Here is a 6,000-nt window from a genome sequence, read left to right on the forward strand (position 1 = left end):
TAGTCTCTCTCTATTCTAATCATTCTGTTCTTGCAGTCAGGGCTTCTATGTAAAATTTAAAAATTCAGTACCAAATGATACAACTCTATATATTCAATTACAAAATTATCGTTTTCTTTAAATTCAATCTTAGACAATCCATAACAATAACCTTATATAGCACCCATATAATTCAGTCTACGATCTTGATTAATTGAGCCGCTAGAGGGCGTAAATATTATCCGATTTTGTTGAAATTTTGCGTGAGGCATTTCGGTTCGAGAATCAACAAATGTGTCAAGTATGGTTCAAATTGGTTAATAACCTGATATAAATAGCTCCTATATAAACCGATTTCATATCTTGACTTTGTGGTCCTCTAGGAGCGCAATTATAATCCGATTTGGCTGAAATTTGGCGGCGAAAAGGATACCTCAGAACCAATCAATGATGATGGTATAGACTGTTTACCTCTTAGTCAGAATGAGGTCCAAGTAGCAGTGACCCGACTTAAGAAACACAAGGCAGCAGGAGACGACGGGTTACACCCTGAACTATTTAAGACCGGAGGCGGCACGCTGATAGGGCGTATGCAATCTGGCTAGAAGAACGCATACCCGATGATTGGAACCTCTGCATACTATGTCCCGTACACAAGAAAGGAGACAAGACGGAATGCGCCAACTACAGATAAACCGATTTCAGATCTTGACTTATTGAGCCGCTAGAGGGAGCAATTATTATCCGATTTGGCTGAAATTGTGATTTCGATTTGACCATAAACAACTGTGCCAAGTATGGTTTAAATCGGATCATAATCTGATATAGCTCCAATATAATTCAGTGTAGGATCTTGACTTATAGAGCCGCTGAATATTCTCGGTGGCGCAGGGTATAATATAGTCGGCTTCGCCCGACTTTTGCATTACCTTACCGTATTTAACATCGTTTTAACTAGAAAGATCCATTCCCTCAACACACCTTTATGTATGCCAACGAATATCTATTTCCATCCACATTAAAACTTGCCTTTGCCAGCTGTAAAGGATATGACATCATTTCCTGCATTCATTACTTTTAGCCCTAAACCTGACTACGTATCTAATCATATTGTTACTCTAATTGTAACATATGATTATGACCCGAATGCACACACACACACACACTGAAGCACACAAACCCACTGGCAACTACACACATCGACACTTATACACATGCCTCAGCCAAGGATAGTAGAACGAATACTGTTGAAACACAAAATCATAACCAAAGACATGATAATGACCATGCTTACCATTTGCAACAGCAATAGAAGCGTACGAGCTGTGGCACCAACGCGCTGCAACAATACACATCCCGCAGTGAGGGCAACAATGTGAGAAATTTAATATAGAGTTGCACATAAATTAATGCATGTAGACGTATAAATTGCTATTTTATGTAGCTACTTTAGTTGCCGTGTGCACGGCTGTGGCATGCAACAGAGTGGGGTGGCGCGATGATTTAGGACAACGTCACTTAGGGCATCGTTATTGGGCTGACACAGATTTTGAAATTAACTCTGCTATGACAAATAAACATAAGACACACACACAAACACACATAGGCACATATGGATTTAAAATTTTAAATGAATATTGGTGGATATACCCCGGCCGACATACACAGGCTGAAAGTTTGACCTCCGTCTTGTATGGTGTCCATCGTTATCACGGGAAGCTTAGCTAAAAGCTATCGGGCGCGTCCACAGGTTGCGGATTGTAAAAAGCTTCGTTTTAATGCGGAGTAGCTCGAGAGGAAAGTCTAAGTGAAGAGTCAGGTGGCACTGGCTCTTAATTAAATACTGAGTGCCAATGATACTCGAGATGACAAGGCGAGTTATTGGCTAATTCAAATAACCAAGGGCCAACATGCGCCAGTTTAGGCGCAGCTAGAGGCGAACGTCGGATCTTGGAGCAAGCGGCTCGCGACAACGAGGGATAGATGTGCGATCCCAAAAAACAAATGTGGTTGGGGTGCTGTAACCAGTAACCCACCCCCGGAAATCTGTGAGAAACAATGGAATAGTAAAAACGGACCCCTAATGTTGCCGTACCACGCAAACGAAAAAAGGACCATGAATTGCGAATCTGCACCTGGAATGTCCGCACTCTCCATAGAGAACTTGCAGTATACAGTATATATATGAATTTGTCTGTGGATTTATGGTAAGTCGGATACTAAAAGACTTTGTCCCAAGCTTTACTCCGGTGGATAAGAGGCTAGCCACGATCCGCATAAAAGCCAAATTCTTCAACATCAGCCTTGTTTGTGTCCATGCCCTGACGGAAGACAAAGACGAGCAGGCCAAGGGTATTTTTTATGAGCGCATAGAGAGAGAATACGGCCGATGCCCTGCCCATGATAATCGTTCTGGGAGATTTTAATACAAAGATGGCCAAGTAAAATATCTTTGGTTCAACAGTCGAAAAATGTACCCTACAAAAAGAAACTTCCCACAATGGATTGTGGATCGTCCTTTAGACACAAAGATGGAAATCTTGTAACTGATGCAGATAGCATGCTAAAGATTTGGAACAAACATTTAACCATGCTGCTAGTATCCTACGATGGTGGTGAAGAGGATACCGCACAACCAATCCCTGAAGATGGTATAGAATCTTAACCTGCTAGTCAGAATACGGTCCAAATAGCTGTGACCCGACTGAAGAACAACAAGAAAGCAGGAGCCGACGGGTTACCAGCTGAACTATTTAAGACCGGAGGCACCACCCTGATAAGGCATATGCACCAGCTTGTCTGTGCGATCAGGCTGGAAGAACCCATAACCGATGATTGGACCCAGGGATTCGGAGCGCACCGGAGCGACATCAGAGCTAAAGCGGAGCAACCCAGATTTTGCAAAGAGGCAGTGACATTTTTATACCCACCACCATTGGATGGGGGTATACTAATCTAGACAATCTGTTTGTAACACCTCAAAATATTGACCTACGACTTTATAAACGATATATATTTTTGGTCGTCTCGACACTCTAAGTCGATCTAGCCATGTCCGTCCGTCCGTCTGTCGAAATCACGATGGCGGTTGAACGCGTAAAGCAAGCCGCATGAAATTTTGCACAGATACTCAATATTCATGTTGATCATTGGGGATTGCAAATTAGTCATATCGGTTTAGGTTTAGATATAGCTCCCATATAAACCGATCTCCCTATTTGATTTCTTGAGCCCGTGTAAGTCGCAATTGTTACCCGAATTAGCCTTAAAGTTACACATAGTATTCCGTTTTGATTTCTTGAGCCCCTGGAAGCCGCACTTTTTGTCCGATTTGTTTGAAATTTTGGACATAATGTTCTTTTATGACTTTCAACAACTGCGCCAAGTTCGGACCAAGTCGGTCTTCAAACTGTATAGCTCCCAAAAAAACCGATCTTCCAATTTGACTTCTTGAGCTGTTACAAGCCGCAATTTTTTCCGATTTAGCTTAAATTTTACACATTGGGTTCTGTTATGACTTCCAACAACTGCGCCAAGAAGGTCCAAATCGGTTTTCTTGAAATTTTCACAGATGGTTCATAATGATCCCATGGTGAAAATAGGGTACTAAATTTTTTGATATCTAAATTAGGATCGGACCCTCCCCCTTACCCTAATTTTCACAAACGTCAGATCTCGGAGGTGGGTGCGATTTAAGCGAAATTTTGTGTGTTCTCACATAGTACCCAAAAAATAAAAATTTGGTATCCCCATACCAAACATATATTTAGACCAATCACGGCCATATGGGACTCAAATGAAAGGTTTTTAGGACAAGAAAACGTATCTAAAATCCAATCGTCGGACCAAGTGTTAGGGGGATCACCCCAACCCCCAAAACAGCCCTAAATCTGACATATTTTCCGACCATGGCAATATGGGACTCTAATGAAAGGTATTTACGAGTAGAACGCGAATCTAATATTCAAATGTGGAACCATGTTTCTGGGGTTCCACCCCTTCCCCAAAACACCCCCCAAATAGGACTTATTTACTGACCATGGGAATATGGGGCTTAACTAAGGTATTTGAGTGTAGAATTCGAATATAATATCCAAATATGGGACCAAGTGTTTGGGGGCCGCCTCTTCCCAAAATCATCAATCAAAGGGGACAAATTTACAACCATAGCAATATGGGGCTCAAATGAAAGGTCTTTGGGAGTAAAGCCAGAATCTGATATCAATATTCGGGAAAAGCGTCTTTGTGTCCACCCAACGCCCACAACACCACCCAAATAGGACGTTTTTGTTGACTATTGCAATATGAGGCTCAAATAAGAGGGTTTTTAGAATATAACACGAATCCGATATATATTTTCAAGGCCAACTCACTGAGTGGCCGCCTATCCCCAAAAACACCCCCCAAGCAGGTCATGTTTGCCGACTATGGAAATATGGGGCTCAAATTAAAGGTATTTGGAAGAAGACCACGTATCTGATATTAATATTCGGGACCAACTGTTTAGGGGACGTCCCACCACCATAACAACCCTCAAATAGGACGTATTTGCTCACCAAGACAATACGGGTCTTAAAGATAGTGGAACTAAGTATTTATAGTTTTTAGGGCTAACACCCCAAACCGGAAATATTTGCTGACTTTTGCAATAAGGAATTTAAATGAGATTAGAAAACGAAGTTGATATCCAATTTTGAGGCCAACGGCAATATCGGGTTCAAATAAATGATATATAGATATATGAGGATAGAGCACGTTGCTGATATATTTTCCGGGCTTAGTGTTTGGGGGACCATCCTAATCGCCAAAACACCCCTAAATCGGGCATATTTACCGACCATGTCAATGTGGAGCTTAAATGAAAAGAATTGATACCTACTTTCGGGACCGATTTTCTGGGGGTCTACCCCTTTCCCAAAACACCCCACAATCAGCAATTTTTTAATGATCATCGCAATGTGGGGCTCAAATAAAGTTATTTGGAAGTAGAATACGAATTTGATATCCAATAAAGAGCTTTGTATTTAGGGCATCACCCCTTCCCCAAAACACCCCCCAAAGGGTAAAAATTTTTCGACCATGCCAATATCTGGCTCAAATGAAAGGTATTTGAGATAAGAAAACGAATTTGAAACCTCATTTTGGGACCATGTATTTGGGGGACGCCTCATCGTGTAAACTCCCCTAAACCAATGGCAATATGGGGTTTAAATAAATGGTATTTGAAAGAAGAGCACGATGCTGATATATTTCAGGGCCAAGTGTCTGGGGGACCACCTCAACACCTCTAAATCAGATATCATGAGAATATCGGGCTGAAATAAAGTATTTTAAGAATGGAGTACACCTTATATCGAAACTTAAATTCGTAGACCAATAAAGAGCATATGGCATTTAGATAAAGGCGCTTATATTGTTACAACTGTTAGTCAAGCGATATATTGGGTTGCCCAAAAAGTAATTTTTAATAAAACTTAGAATGAACTTTAATCAAATATACTTTTTTTACACTTTTTTTCTAAAGCAAGCTAAAAGTAACAGCTGATAACTGACAGAAGAAAGAATGCAATTCCAGAGTCACATGCTGTGAAAAAATTTGTCAACGCCGACTATATGAAAAATCCGCAATTACTTTTTGGGCAACCCAATATTATTTTCGTAGCATGGTAATTCACTAAAAGCTCTTTAGTTGTCGAAAATAAATATTTCAAGGAAAATTTAGTTCCATATAAAGTAAAAGAGGGCGCAGCGGAGCTGGTCAGCTAGTTTTGTATAAATTTTTAACAGAATCCATGCTGGTGGGTTCCCAAGATTAGCACGCACTCTTTTTCTTGAATTTTATTGTGAGCGGAATGGCTTCCAATCTCAAACACGTTCCGGCCACTCCGCCCCCAATCTCACTCCAGCCATTTCCCGTTCCGGGCCGCTCCGAATACCCGATTGGAACCTCAGCATACTATGTCCCGTACACAAGAAAGGAGACAAGATCGAATGTGCCAACTACAGAGTAATAAGTCTCCT

This window comes from Stomoxys calcitrans, chromosome 1, assembly GCF_963082655.1.
Source record: "Stomoxys calcitrans chromosome 1, idStoCalc2.1, whole genome shotgun sequence".
Lineage (NCBI taxonomy): Eukaryota > Metazoa > Arthropoda > Insecta > Diptera > Muscidae > Stomoxys > Stomoxys calcitrans.